We start from the raw sequence: 15,452 nt of genomic DNA, 5'->3' as shown, positions 1-15,452 counted from the left end.
CTCATTCTCACCACTAATAAAACCATATTTCATCAGAAAATGCCTTTGCTCCCACAGGATTCCATCAAAATGACTGGCTATTGACAGAAGATATTAGCTCTTGTTTCCTTGTGCAAACTGTAGCTAGTGACAGTGTGCAGCACATGCTACGCTAGTAAAAATGTTGCCTTTTTTTAGTAGTATCTTTTCATTTCCTAACATGTCCTGCTATTTTAGTTACCAAACTTATATCTCTGAATCTCTAAGCTTTAATCAGGAGGATGCAGGCCAACATAATTAAACAAATAGAAGGAGGAAAAAAAAAAAAGGCACGCAAAGGATAGTTTGTGAAGCTATGGGGTTAGTTTGGTGCTTTTTCTCATTCATTTATAATTATAAACTATAAACGTTAAGACGTGTACATGTGTCTAGTTCTTTTTCTACTCCCCACAGTCATTCTATTTTTATCTCTTGTTTATGTGCTTAGACCTGCTCCTGTAAGCAGGTCATTTGGTTCTTGTTTCTGTCATAGCTCAGTTTGCTGTCATTTACCTGTCGAGATGCCCAAATTAACCAGTTCATAAATAAGAAAAAATATTCAGAGAAATAAAACTACAAAAAATGAGTTTTTTTTTTTCTCTGTTTGGAGATAGGATGGGTGAAGGAGGAGGCAACTGCTAAGTCCCAAAATGAGTCAGATTGGTCTGTTAGGAATTTGTAAAAACACAAGAATCCTCAACGGCAGTTGTGGATTCAGAAGGGTTTTCCTGGCAGCCAGTCCATTCCTGCATGTCTGCAGTTCTAGTGATTCACATGTTAAGCCTTTATTGCATTGTCTTGAATTCGGGGAAGGCTCCAGTATAAAAAAAAATCTGGCACAGGAAGTTCAGCTTCCTCTCCAGAAGATTTCCCTCCTCCACCCCCTTATATGCAGAGCAGCAGGAAATGCATTTAAGCCTTGCCTATGCTGAACAAAAACTCTTAACTATAGAACTGCTGACATTTACACCCAAAACCTTCAGCTGAAGTGTTCAAGACAGGCAGCATTGCTGCTTAAGAGGACTAAGTCATTGTCAATGACAGGACTTAATCCCCAAAATACCCTGAACTGGGGAGTCCCACTGGTATCACCGTATACTAAGTTGGACTTAGTCCCTAAACCAAGAATGATCCAAATAGGAGATAAAGATGACTATTACTGCCTCTCAATCCCACTTCTCATGAGAGTTTAGCACAACCCTTATTGACAACAGTGGGAATTTTGCCGTAATACAACTCTGTACCAATTGCAAAGTAAGGAAAAGAATGGCAATCAGGCCCACATCAAGCCAATGCCTAAACTCTCACTAATTTCAGTAGGGCTAATTCTAATTCCTAGATTCTATCTAAAATCCAGTGTCTTTTAAAAACAACTTAATAGGCTCTAGTCTGAGAGCCAGTCAGGTCCACCATTAGATCAGGCTGAAAGAGGTACCAAAAGTAGGTACTCTAGATATTCTGGAAACATATAAATATGCTGTGAGAGTAACAATGTGGAATGAATGTGACAGGATGTTAGAGACCTTTGAGCAAAGTCTGCAGATATTGGTACTATCTTGGGCCGTACATATGTATAGATGCAAAAGTGCTTGCCGGGATCACAGAGGCAGTGCAATCACTGCAGCGGAGCGCCGCACACCAGGGACTAAATTAAACCGTGGCGTGACACTGCTGCAGCTTATTCTGCTTTCTGTTCTGGCACTTTTTTGTTGAAATATCTCTGGGAAGTGGAGCTATGTTGCTCGTGCTCCACCACACGGTGCAGACAATCCCTACAAGAACACTCCACCGGTATAACAAAAGCTGCCTGCTGTATCTGCAGAGTGGATAGGAGTTAGCTGCGTTGAGTGAGCAGATTTTATTCCATCACCAGATCTCCAGAACAGAATGGGTTGTCCTGGTTAAAGAAACAGCAGCAGAAGTGAGTTCACAGATCTCATTTCAGCTCTAGCACAGGTGACCAAAGGTGGTAATGAAATTAATGCACCCCACACAGATGGGGCAGAATACTAGAACCCCATCAACAGCTACGAACATGCTGCCTCGCACAAAAAATCTTAAAGCTTTACTCTGAATTTCCCCATTCATGAAAAGGAAGTCACCACAGTGCCAAATGCCACTGTCTGCATCAATAGGTAGTGAGTTTTTAAAATCCACACCACATCATCAACTTAAACATGTACAAGAAAAAAAGGATAACTGAGTTTCCGGCGCACTATGAAGGCTCACGCTAACAAAACAAGAAATAACCAATAGCAGTAGAGTCAATACCAAGTGTCAAAAGGTAATGCTGCATCAAGATACGTATCTGCTGCTGACTAGTGCAAATTAGTAAACCACATAGTGCTCTTAGCTTAGACCCCAATATTAATTTTGAGAGTGCAGGTTTTACAAAACGTACTGAAAAAGTCATTCTTGTGACTTGCTCCTATGAGGATTCAAGTCCTAATATATAACAATGGAAGATGCAAAAAAGGAAATTGATTAGCCTGATCATAAATATAAATGAAATGCAAAAAGTAAACTATCATTTTAAATAGTGGGAAGTACATTCACTTTTTAAAATTCTAATATTATAAAGCGTTAATGGTAGGAATTGCTTTTCTATTTTTTCTTTCAAACATTCTTTCTAAATCACATGCCTATTCATTTAGCTTTAGCTACGTTCTGATGGCAGTCCATAATCCACGGAACTACAAAGTTATTTGTTGTATCAAGAGATGAACAGCATATGGATGGTCAGTGACTCAGATGCTCAACCTTTTGAGTAAGTCCTAAGACTTTCAAGACTCACTGAAGTTAGTGGGAATTTTCCTTACCTGCAGGTTTGGATCCATGACCTCAAAATAAGACACATGGACAATCATCTGGATTGTTCTGCCCTGTTATATTCCCAGTGCAAATCCCTACTGGTACCACTGTGGTAGAAGTCACAAAAGACACAATGGTCTTTATGTTTCATTGGATTAGCATGATGCACAGCAGTAATATAACAGCATAACTCACCCTGAACACACACAGGCAATATTACAGCTCTGCTGCTGAGCTTTGGTAGGTAAGAGATTTGTCAGCATGTTACTTGCAGTATAGCATAAAACCTGCTTTCCAGCTGTTACAATTCTCAAGTAGAAATGTCTTTAATGAAGCACCGAAACTCAGTGCACAATAACCACCTAAAAATGAATTTATTGTCAAATCTGAAACTAGTCTGTTCAGTTAATTGAAAAGTAAAAGCTTTTGAAAAAATAAGTAACTAATAAGACTGCTTGTTCATGGGTTTCCTTCTTAGTTTTTTGTTTGCCCATGGAGGCCTATTACCGTTGGGAAAGTGGGGGAGGAGGTTGTGTTAGTTTTAGCTGGTTCTTTTGAATTTATTCTTTGACCTTTTAGAAATTGTTAGTCTAGATCTATTTATGTTTTAGGGTTTGTCAAAATATTTTCCATAAATTCTTTCTTTCAATAAATATTTCTTGTTCAATTAAGTAAAAATCTACATGTAGAAGGGCTTAACTTTTGCATTATATTGAATTGTCTTTGCATTAAAACTCAGTTTTCCTTGCTATTTATTTACTAAAGCGTTAGCTCTTCCAAGGAGACAAAATTCCTACAGGCCATGAATTCCTAGGGATAGAAGATGTAGCCATTTGTTGCAAGTCTTTCTTTTTTTTAGAAGGAACTGAAGAAAAGCTAGATATGGGTGCTGTACGCTAGCACTTCAATTCTTCTGGTTTTGGGGGTTTTTTTGCAACTCAGATCTGTAAAGAAACTTTGTCCCTTCCGTGTTTCCCACGATCATCATCAATTCCTCACACTAAATCCTTCTGTTCCAGTGCATGAGGAAATCCAGCCTGCAGGTGTCTCAGAATCTCTGCATCATTTAGCCTGCCCAGGTTGTGCTCTGGGGCACTCCTAGAAGCAGTTCTTTACATTTACCATGCAGTACTTTCCAATTCAAGGTCGGCACAGCGAGGAGGCCACATTCCTAAACCCACACGCCCTCGGATCTGTTGCCTAAGGATTCTTATTGGTCCCCTCACAACTTTAGGCCATTTAAACAACAGCCTACCTGATAATATTGTCATACGGTTTATGAAGAACTCCTATACACATTATGTAATAGTCACACTTTTTTTTTCTGGAAATACTTCTTAAATGTCAAATTAGCATACTTTTTTGTTCTTCACTGATTTCTCCTCTGCGAGAAGAACACTGTGGTAGGGCTAAATTCAGCTGCCGAATTTGCTTCATGTGAATGATGGAAGTCTACTGATGTCAGATTATTGTTCACCACTGTATTTTTCTCGGTCCCTATGCATTTTTTCAAATAAATGCTCACTTTTGAAGTACAGGTGGTAACTATTACTGATAATTGACCTATTGAATACTGATAGTGGTACAAATCCCCTACTCAACTACATTTATGTATTTTGCTTGTTTGTTTTCCGGATTCTGGAACCTTTAGCAACATGGAAGCTACACTGCGACCACAGCAATGAAGTGAGACTTAGCTCTTTGAAGGCCTAGCATCCTCCTCATAATTACGTGTCTGGTAGCTGCTTCCATGTGACATCTGTGGCCACTCGAAGCTGTTCTGCCAAGGATGAAAGAATGTTCTATGGGAACCTGACATGCAGCAAGATAAGCAAATCCTCTTTTGCATGGGAGGTAATTCCCACAGGCAAACTTCACTGCAGGTCTGATGCATCAGACATCATGGAAATTTTAGTAGGCTGAATTCGCCACGTGGATTCTAAATTCTCAGCATCTCCAGGGTACCAGTTGTTTTTCTCTTAGTTGTTCAGAGAGAGAATTGTCCCCTTGAGAAAAGTCCCCTTAAACAGGAAAATATTAGGCATTAAACTTGACTCGGCTGCTTAATATGAATTCATGCAATTGAAATGGTACGAAAAGACTATTTTAGAGGAAAACCTAGAGGTCTGCATTTGATTCGGTGTAAATTTATTTATACACACACACACATACACACAGTAACAATGCTATTTATAAGCAAAAATAAATTACTTCCTAAGAAATGGGAAAAACATCAACAAAACATTCAACAAAATATTATTAGAGTATATTTCTAAACAATATGTAATGGCAATTTCACTTGCAAATAAAACTCATGTAAACTAATTTATGCTTTGAGGACCACATTAGGGCCTTGCTCTTCTTGTTTAACAAGAACACCTTCTCTCAGGCCTATGCAATATCCCTCCTTTTTTCTTGTTGTTGTTTTTTAACAAGTTTTCCTACTCCCACAGTCCAGGAAAAGAGAGCCGTCTTTTTAACGTTTATATTGGAAAAGATTTGATATGGATGCCTCCAAAAATAACGCAGCACTCATTAGGTAATCACTAAATATGTAATTATGTTAAAGGATTTTTCGACAAGTATTTCAAGGGCTTTGTCTCTACAATACTTAGCTAAAAATAGAGCAGTAAAAAAAAACGAAAATAATTTAAATTTCAAACAAACAAATAATAAAAACATACAAACTAAATAATTTAAAGATGAAGTTTGCTAAGTTTTCAAAAGACCCAACATGACATGGCTACTTGTGATATTAGCCATTGCACTCAGCAATTTACCTGCACCCTTCCAGCCCTGTTTTAAAAATGCAGCAGAACTGATTTGTCCAGTCAGATTTACAGAGAGAGAGAATAAAAAAGCCCAGACCCTCCACCCTGTAATTCATCCCTTCGAAATATCCCAATCTCTCTTTATACAAACATTTAACTATATATCATTCAAATTTTTCACTGGAGAGCAAGAAATAACTAAATCACTGGATTAGAAACAGGAACTACTTCAACAGCCATATTTATACAGAATAGGTGTGGCAAAAGAATTAGTTGTCACATATAACTGCATTTATCCTGCCCAGAGAGAAAGAGAGAGAAAGAAAAGAGCGAGAGAAAAGAGAGAGATTGATTCCTGGTAAAGGATAAAATCTGATTGCTCACTTCAAAAATGGTGAGATTAAGTTTTGCATTACCAGAAGCATGGAAGATAATTTTAAAGCAGACTTAAGCATCTGTGTGACAATGCACATTAGCTTGTTTATTACGGTGTAGTTAGTTCGCACAATGAATTTTCTTGGCTAATAACAAATTCTCATTGCCACTATTCTATCAAACAATCAAAATATGAGTATGCGGTAAGAGCATCAGAATTTTATTTTACTGCATTCTACAGATTTCTACTCAGTCATCCAGTGTTGCCCGAAAATTTTCCACAAAACCTTATGAATTTTTTCTTAGCAAAACAAGTTGCTTTTGAAACTCTCTTTGTACCATACCTTCTTTCTTCACTGAAGTTAGGTGGTCAATCTTTTCAAACATCATGCACTGCAAAATGGCATTTTAATGTCTTTTCTGTAGAAAATCTTTCCATAAAAGTGATGGTACAGCTCGCCTACTCGTAGACTCTCTAATCTCTCTCTTAGACATTCTGACTTAAATATTGCACTAACTGCTTTCAAATGTCTATTTTTGTAGAATTTTTGTAAATATCTAATAAACTTGATGGGGTATTCCTTAAGCAGCTACATTTAATCAATGGTTTATGGATAGAAATGGAATCTAGCCCCAATCTCAAGAACATTTACATACATCCCCAATCTGCATACAAGTCATTCCATTGATTTTAATGGGATAGTCCCTCTCCATGATGCACATCTCAAGCATATTTCTCTGCAGGAGTGGAGCACAATTTATTCCCCATGGTGAACAGAATAGAAGCAAGTTAGGACTATAATTAAAGAATCCTTGATTCTAATTCCAGCAAATTTCTTGTTATTTATAAATCTCAAGGAAGAAAAAAAAATAAAGCATAAGCATAGGATATAAAGCATTTAAAAACAAATACCTGATTACTATATAAAACAGACTTAACCACAGAAGAATCTAACAATTATTCTTAACAGACAACCTAAATCACTTGTAATGGCTTACCCACTTTGTCTAATTGACAAACTTATTCTTCCCCTTACTAACTATAGGTAACCACAGCTACCTTTCCAAAGTGCATGATGGCAAGTAATTGGTGCTTCAAATCCTGGAGAAGCAAGCAGTTGTTGTGGGAAGAGTTTGCAAGATTTTGAGGAAAAAAAAATTCTACGTAGCTATTTTATGTTATTAGATGTTGTTAGACCATATTCTTTTCAGCCAGACTTTTTAACTATTCCCTCCCAAACTTGCCATCATTTGCTTTCTTCTTCCCTCTTTCTCCTTTTTTTTTTTTTAAACTATGAGAAGACAGAAACAGGGATTTAGACCTCTTGATAAAGGGAAGTGGTGTATCACTGTCTACTTACTGTTTCATTAAGTACTGAAGCTTTAGTCTGTGAGTGCTGATGTGAAAGGATTCTGTCTCGATAACACCTGCCCTGCCTGGCTTATGTGAGGTCCAGTCTGTGAAAAAAAAAAAGCAAAAAGGGTTTGTTTTTTTTTCGTTTTATTTTGTTTTGCTTGATTTGCTCAATTCAGCACAAAGCTCAGTGCTTCCCAGAGCAAGGGTGGATGCTTATCCTGTAAGCAGAATTTGAAAAGAGGCCTCTGGAAACTTTGGCCATACTAAAATCCTTATAAATCCTTACACAAAACAGGAAAATAAAAATAAAGAAAGAAAAAGGGAGAGAAGAAGAAAGACCAAGGTGTAAGCCTGCTGAACTGTCACTGATCCTCAAGTCCCTGACACAAAATGGTAACATGGAGGAACTTCCTTTCTGGTTTTACTAGTAGTAATTCTAGGCCGCAGCACATCCCTCCACACACATTCCCTTTTATTTGTATGGAACTGCCCAAAATTTCCCTCAAATGCTTAGATTCGCTATTGTCTCACCGCTGAGGTAACGACATCTTCTCTTCCTCCAAACCCGTCTTAAATCTCGCTAAATAATTTACTTGCGGGCAGGGGGGCCTCATTTCGGTTCCTTTTGGGTATTATTTTACTTTTTTTCGGCGGAACGCTCGCCCGTACCCGCTCACGGAGGCTGCGCCGAGGCGGCGCGGGCGCGGCCGGGGCCCTCGCCCTTTGTTCGCGCTCGGCGGCAGGAAGCGCCCGGCGGCGGGGCCGAGCGAGCGAGCGCGCGAAGGGGCGGGAGGAGGAAGACGGACAGCGGCCCTCGTCCCCCCTTCCTGCCGCCCGAGCGCCGCCGCGCCGCCCGCCCGCCGCCAAGGGCGTTGCCTCCCCGCGCGCCTCTTCGCGTGCGCGCGGCGGCGAAGCGGCCCGCGAGGCCCGCGCAGCGGCGGCGGCGGCGGCGGCTCCCCCCGCGGAGGCAGCGGCGCCCGCAGCGCGGCGGGCCGGGGGTCTGCGGAGGTGCGAGGCGGGCGGCGGGGCGGAGCGCAGCGGCCGGGCCGGGGTTTCCCGGGCGGGCAGCACGGGCGGGGCGGAGGGGGGGAGGTTACCGCGCCCAGGGCTCTCGCTTCCCCATGGCTGCGGGGAGCTGAGCGGGGACCGAGGAGGAGCCGAGAGCCAGCGACCCCCCCCCCTCTCCCCACAACCGCCGCCCTCTCCTCCTTCTCCCGCCCCCCGAGCCGCGGTGTCGCCGGGAGCAGACGGAGCGCGGACGGCTCCCCACACCCTCCGCCCCCTTCCCCTGCCCAGCCCGCGGGGGCGCAGGCAGAGCAGGCCGGGGCGGGCGGACGAACCGGGCCCGTTAATGAGCAGCGGACGGAAGGGCAGGTAACGTCTGAGGGGAGAGGCGGGCGGCGGCCGCGAGGGGAACGGGCCGCGCCGGGGCCCCGCGCTCGCCGCGGCGCCTTCGCCACGAGCCCTGGCGCGGCCCCACCCCGGAGCCATCTTCCCGCCGCCCCGGCCCCTCGGCCGCTCCCCTCCCGCCTCCATCCCCGGCTTCTTCCTCTCGCGGCTTCCACCCTCCCCCATCGCTGCTGCCGCACTTCTCTCTTTTTTTTTTATTTATTTTTTTTCCTCCCTTTCTTGCCTCTTTTTCAATCCTTTTCTTGCCACGGAGCTTCCCACCCCCCATCTCCATCCTTTCCCTCCCCGATTTTCCCCCGCAGTTCATGGCTGGTCCCCGCTTTTCTTGCGGAGCCGCCTTGGGAAAAATCCCCCCTTTCCCCCGCGTTCTTCCCAGCCCTCGATGCTTGAGCTTCCCCTAAAAAAGAACCGTGTTTGGAGCCGCTCGAGGAGGAGGAGAGAAAGGTGTGGGTGGGACGGTTTTTTTTTTTTCTCTTGAAGGTTTCAAGGCGAAAAGGGAGGAGACCTTGGATTTTGCGGGGTTCCATTTTTTTATTATTATTGTAATTAGGCTATAGTGATCGATGCTAGGCGGTTTTAGGGTGTTTTCTTGTGTGTTAAGGTGTAAAAAAAGGTGAGTTTCCAGAGGGATCGAGCCAGCAGCAGGAGATTCTGGAGGCAGATGGAAGAAAAAGCAATGGTGTCTCGGCTGTAATGGTGGAAAACTGATTAAGAGGAGGCAGGGGTGAGACGAGCAGGGTAAGACGTGGCCCCAGGCGGCGAGGGAGCATCTGGGACTGGGCTGGGCTCCTGCTGCTGCTTCTGGGGGAGGAAGGGGCAGAAAATGTCGTTTTCCCGGTTAAAAATGGGCGATGAGGATGTGTTGAGCCTGCATATTCCCTTTCCCCATCTATTATGGTGCTGCATATTTTTGTGTAGCCGTAACAGCAAATAATGAAGATCATGGAGGGTATTTCTACAATTAAAAAAAAGGGAGGGGGGTAGCTTGGGGGGGGGAGATTTTTTTTTTCCCTTTCAAGCATTATTAAAATGCTATTTTGGTATTTCACTACCAGTCTTATCATAGGAACGTTTTCTTTTTATTATTATTTTTATTCTTTACTTGTACAAGGGGTTCTTAAGGCATAGCATTTTTATTTTAACTCTACAGGTTTGTATAAAAATGAAGAGGTATAGAGTGTTGTGTATAAATATGAAAGAGGCAAGACATTTTAAATAAAAAATCTTGTCCAGAATAAAATCAGAATGATATAGAGGTTATTCTAAGATGTCAATTTATCATTTGTGAACATAAGCTGAAATTTTAACGAGTGTGATATTTCATTATTCCCTAACGAAGTCGTAGTTGGGACGCCTTATTTTAAATAAGGCATCCTTTCTAGGGTACTAACTGCCACGTTTTCAGAGTGGAAAATAGGGGGAAAGGACTGTAAAAGTAATGCTTAAATGATTGAAACAGCTTTTGAGAATAGTCAGCTCGACTTGATGCCTTCATTTAAAACTGAAAATTTAAAAAAGAACATTTTGAAGCTGTTGTAAAATATCTGCAGCTATTTGTGGGAGGTTTGTCTCGTATTTTAAACTGTTCTGCTAAACACAAGGATGTGAATCAAAACGAAATGCTGCTGATGTGCATGTAAAAAACATGCAAGGAAGTGAAGATATTGCATTAAAACCTACCTCGTTCTAAGTGTAATATATTAGCCGTCTCGGATATAGTGCATTTTCACCCTCTGCATCCTTTAGGAGAAGAGAAATAGAAGGGATGATAACAGTGGAGTTGTTTTGGTGGCTGTAGATTAGCCAGGGTGTGTGTTTGATTTTCTTTCTGCTGTGAATGAATGGATCCTTCTGTGCCCGGGCCCAATAACTGCAACAAGATGGCGTTTGCAGCAAGGCAGCTCTCATTTTTCAGCTCCTCCTCGCCACAGCCTTGCCAGCGAGATCTCAGTCCGTAACTGTGTTTTAGATTTACTTTCTGGTTCTCTTTGCTTTCTTCTTTTTTGGCGTGGGGTTGGGAGGACCATTTGCAAGATTGTTATAAGAAATCTGTAGGTTTTTCTTAATTTTGTGAGCCTGTCCAGATTGGAGACTGGGTGGGAGGAGTAAATAGTTTTATTGAAATGTTCACGTAGGCTGTTACTGGATAAAAGGGTGACATGATTTTTCTACTTTACCTTCCAGCGCCTGCTCAATGTCATCAAAATGTTGTTTTTCCGTAAGCATCTTACTGAGAAATATTTAAAATCTAGAACACAGGTATGCAAAGCTGCTGCTGAGGCTGTGTTCCGTTGCTGGTTCTCTACCAGCCAAGGAATTACCAGACCCCTTTTTAGACTGTCATGCTTTTAAATTATAAAAAAGTCTCCCATCTGCTTCAAGATCCTCATGATTTGTGCAGTCTTTAAAATTGCTTTTGACATGAAATTATTGGCATATTTTAGCTAATTACTCTCTATATAGAAAAGGGTTTATATATATATATCATATTAACAGATCTGGATCCGTCAGGGTATCATATTTTAAAATGATACTAGAGATTTCTGTAATCTTTTAGATATCATTTTTAATATAGTTTAAAAAACTGGGCTTTCAGTTTTATCTGTTCTGATATTTTACTATAGGGCTCAACCTTCTTACCAGGCTGTTTATAATAAAACCAGGCTGTTTTATTTGGGTGTTGTAGTTAAAATTCGATATACCACACTTCTATTCTCAGGCTTAAAATAATACACTGTCATAGCAGGAAAAATAAGACTTGGTTATCTGCTGTATTCAAATGAACTCTAAACCTTTGATAATACCAAGACTTCTAGTTCTGTTTATCTGTGACTTTATGTATAATTAGCTGTTTGTTCTTTACTGTAATAACCCATCTGTAGTTAGTACAGAGGGAAAGCAGGAAACAGAAGAGCTAATTTGCAGTTGAGGCTTTTGTTTTGTGGAGGAGGGGGGAGAACACACATGCTGAAATTAGCTAGGTTTTCCTTAAAAATAATAAAAAAGAGAATACTTGTTTAAAAAAGGTTTATTCTGTTGATACTTTTAATGTGCTATTGAACTTCAAACTAGCTGTGCAATCTTTTGGTAGGAGTACTTTGGCCTTTTACCACAGGATCAGGAAGGGGGAGGGTGAAGTGGGATCCTGTATTGAATAAGACAAATTGCATTTATCCTTTCGTCCTTAGGTCAGTATGTAGCAAGCATCCTGTTGTGAAGCTCTTGGCAGTGTGTAAGGGTAGAAATCCAAAGTAAATCCTCATGGAACAGTTTTAAAATCGCTTGCTTTGAAGAAAATGGGAAGTGTGATATTTGGACTTAATAAGAACATATTTCTTCATTTGAAGATAATAAAGTTTCATGTAATTATGAAGTGTCTAAAACTTAGTGTAGAATTATTCAGAGCATCACCTAGGTGTCAACACTCTCTACAGCTATTATAACTTTTATAACTAAAAATATTAAATCTAGTGTACTTAGACTATGGAAATTCTTTTAAATTACCTTGGAATTATTGTGGTTTGATGTTTTGTGTTGATACCCCACCATGTAATACAATTACTTCAAGGATATTTTAATTATAGTGAAAATATTTATCGTCTTGTTTGCCCTTTCTTGAAATTAAACAAGATGTTTTGGCTGCAGTATGTAGTAACTTCCTGGTGTTATGAAGGGTTCAGTTTAGTCATGTAAGAAACAATTATAACTGTTCCTTCTTAGCAGTCATACTTCTTGGTTGTGATTTCTCAATCCCAATGTGAAATGAGATACCAGTAAATGTAAAAGCTCTGTAGACTTCAGATTCTTACGTTGCCTATTGCTGTAGATAAGAATGCTAAGGAACGTTGCATTCAGTTAATTAAGTAGTATTTTTGCAATAAAATTGCAATAAAAATATTTGCAAATAGAAGTATTTCCAATAAAGCTGGCTTTGCTTCTTTTCTGTGCAAACTGCTGTAACTCTGTCTCCTGTATATCAGGCTTGGCTCGTGTTTTACTTGCTGAATTGGATTAAATTCTTACTGTCCGTGGATTTTGGCTCTCAGCATTAGTGGATTGGTAATTGATATTCGCAATTTTAATATCCACTTTTAGCCATATGGCATACCATATTGTTTCAAGACTTTCGTTTAGCGCTGGTTTGTTATTAACAAGTGGAAATGAAAAAATCATGCATTTGAGTGGTTGGATTAAGTTTAGGTGAATTTTCTTTTTAGCTTCTAATGACTACAGTTATGCTGCATTTGAATATTTTTTTACAAGTAGTATTACTGATTATGTTAGAAAAGATGTGTAACCTTGGAGCTAACTAGCTTGTGTTAGCAAAATTTCCACTTCATCTTGAGTGGGTTTCCCTTGATAGCATGTCTCCAAATGAAAAGAATACTCAGAAAAGATTTAACTCAGTATTTTTTTTTCTCCCCACTGATAACGTTGTAACTAGTACTTGCTTTGTACTAGATTTAAAAAAAATGAACAAAATTATCCCCAAGCTGCTATGTTTCTATTTAACATAGCATCTAATATATTATTTCTTTGCAGGTTATCTAGTATTGTGGGGCTTTTGTGTTTTTTTTTTTTTACTAACCAGAAAAGTGTGTGGAATCACTAGATACTGGAGCCTACTGATGGTAACTGAGCAAAATGTTAAGAGCTTTTTAAAAGCTTGAGCCAGCAACCAGCAGTACCTTTACTTTAGATGCCAAAATAATCAATGTAAGTTTCCATGGAAGGCTTCCTTGTACAAAAAAGGACATTCTGAAAAAGCTTTTCAAGCAAAATACTGCATTTTAATTAAAACTCTAAGAATCTTCAAGTAGAGAGCGAAGGTGAGGAGATGATTAGTCTTTGAACAGAAATACACAAAGACAGGGTATGTTGTTAGTCTGCCTTTTTTAACAGTGGCCTTCTAGGCTATGTGCTTTATACCAGATATCTTGCCACACGATTTTCATCTCTATTAAGTGCTTTTGGCAGCTATTAGATTTATTATAGAGTAGTATATGATGTCATGTGGTATGTAACTCTCTTGGGATATAATGAAATATTTCTGCTTGTTTGGAAGGCTAGCTGCAACCTTGAGTGTATTGGGTGGAGGGAGCAATGTGTGCCTTTCCCAGTATGTCTTCAGGCCTTCAGAACTTGTTGTTTCTTGTACCCAGCTAGAGAGTAAAGACATAAGAATATGTTACCTGAAAAAATAATGTAAAAAAGACCTGATATTAAATGTTTTGCATATCATATGCTCACTATTACCAGTAATTAGATGTGTGTGATAATCTGTACATATAAGGTACCATATATATTTGGTTTGTTACAGAGTAGAATGTGTAGCGAGTTGTGGAAATAATGACTCTAAATACTGTCCAGGATTTTCATCACAAGACTGGATGTTTGTTTTTATTTTTTTTTAATATGGCACATACGTTTTATGTGTTTACCTGTTACTGAAATGTTTCTTCAGTTTTGCAGGGTAGGAAGAAGCAAGGTAATAAGAAGCAAAATAAGTTTTTTGAGAAAGCAGTTGTGCAGCAAATGCTTCAGGTGCTTTGATATTGACAGGTTAGGTGTTATTGAAAGCAAGAAATAGAAATGGCTGTAGCAGGTTTAAAAGGGAATTGCTTCACAAGAGGTTGCAGGCGCTCAGCAGACCTGGCTTTGGGTTAATGAATAGGTTCCTCTCTGTCAGCTGGTCCATGGCAATCATCCATGTCTGCACTCAAGATAAATGCAAGGTTATTCAAATAAGTATAACCTTTTTTCACTGAAGGCCAAGTTAATTCCAAAATCTGAAACTCGGTGTAGGCTTAAAGTGTGCATATATATGAATAGTGTGTACCAACTAAATGTTAGAGACTTGCTCATGAGTCTGAGCCTTGTTTGGCTTGGGGGAATGCAGTCTCTGTAGGTTAATACCAAGATGACTGAGATTTCTTACTGCCTTGAATATTTGGATAGACCTGTTTTAAATTCCTTTAGTTTAAATGTTTTAGTTTAAGTGTTCTTAAATTATATTTTTGACAGTAGTCACAGATTTAGAAAGGGAATAGTTAGAGTTATTTTTAATTTCGTTGAACTTGAGGGTTTAAAAATAGATCTTTCTGTGCCTTGTCAGTTTTGGAATCCTCTTAATGGCTAAATGAAAATGAGGCCAATGATACAAAGAAGGTGATCTGAGGGAGCATAAAAGAGACGAGACATGAGATAGTTCTGTACCCGACAGTGCTAAAGGCAGGTTAATATTCAACTCAATACTTCGATAGATAAAGGCAGGATAATATTCACAGATATTATTTACAACATGAAGAGGGAGAAAAATAGCAGAGAAAAAAGGGAAAGAACATGATTAAATAACGAAGTAGTTTAAATAAGAGATGCTACTCATTGCAATAAGGAGATTGTATGAAACTGCTTCCTTAAAAATATTTTTCTCTTAAGTAAAAGCTTAGCATATAAATTCAGCATATATAATCGCTGCAATTTCTAAAGAATATCGGTGTAGAAAAGGAATACCTTTTATATGTTGTATTTTTTTTTTCCTTTTGTGTGTTCCTGCACTGGTTTGAGGAACAGAAAGATTCTCCTAAAATTTCTTGCCAATTATGTTTAGCATGAGAATGAGAATATCTATTTGCTCTGTCCTTGGAAATTGCAGTACTGCCTGCCAGATCTGTAAAGGAAAACAGGAGGTATACACAATAAATATATAT

The 15,452-nt window shown here is 39.8% G+C and overlaps 1 protein-coding gene across 1 annotated transcript in view; it reads left to right on the top strand.

Annotated features, from left to right (window-relative positions):
• Positions 1 to 8,519: 8,519 nt before the first annotated feature.
• Positions 8,520 to 15,452, top strand: part of GNB1 (G protein subunit beta 1) — a 29,227-nt gene continuing 22,294 nt past the window's right edge. The window contains exon 1 of the mRNA XM_088536092.1: positions 8,520 to 8,706. The gene's annotated coding sequence lies outside the window, so the exon portion shown is untranslated. The remainder of the gene's footprint in view (positions 8,707 to 15,452) is intronic.

Source organism: Tinamus guttatus, unplaced genomic scaffold, assembly GCF_059628265.1.
Source record: "Tinamus guttatus ecotype Peru unplaced genomic scaffold, ASM5962826v1 Tinamus_guttatus_pri_ptg000652l, whole genome shotgun sequence".
NCBI classification, from domain to species: domain Eukaryota; kingdom Metazoa; phylum Chordata; class Aves; order Tinamiformes; family Tinamidae; genus Tinamus; species Tinamus guttatus.
This window is presented reverse-complemented; position numbering and strand designations above follow the sequence as displayed.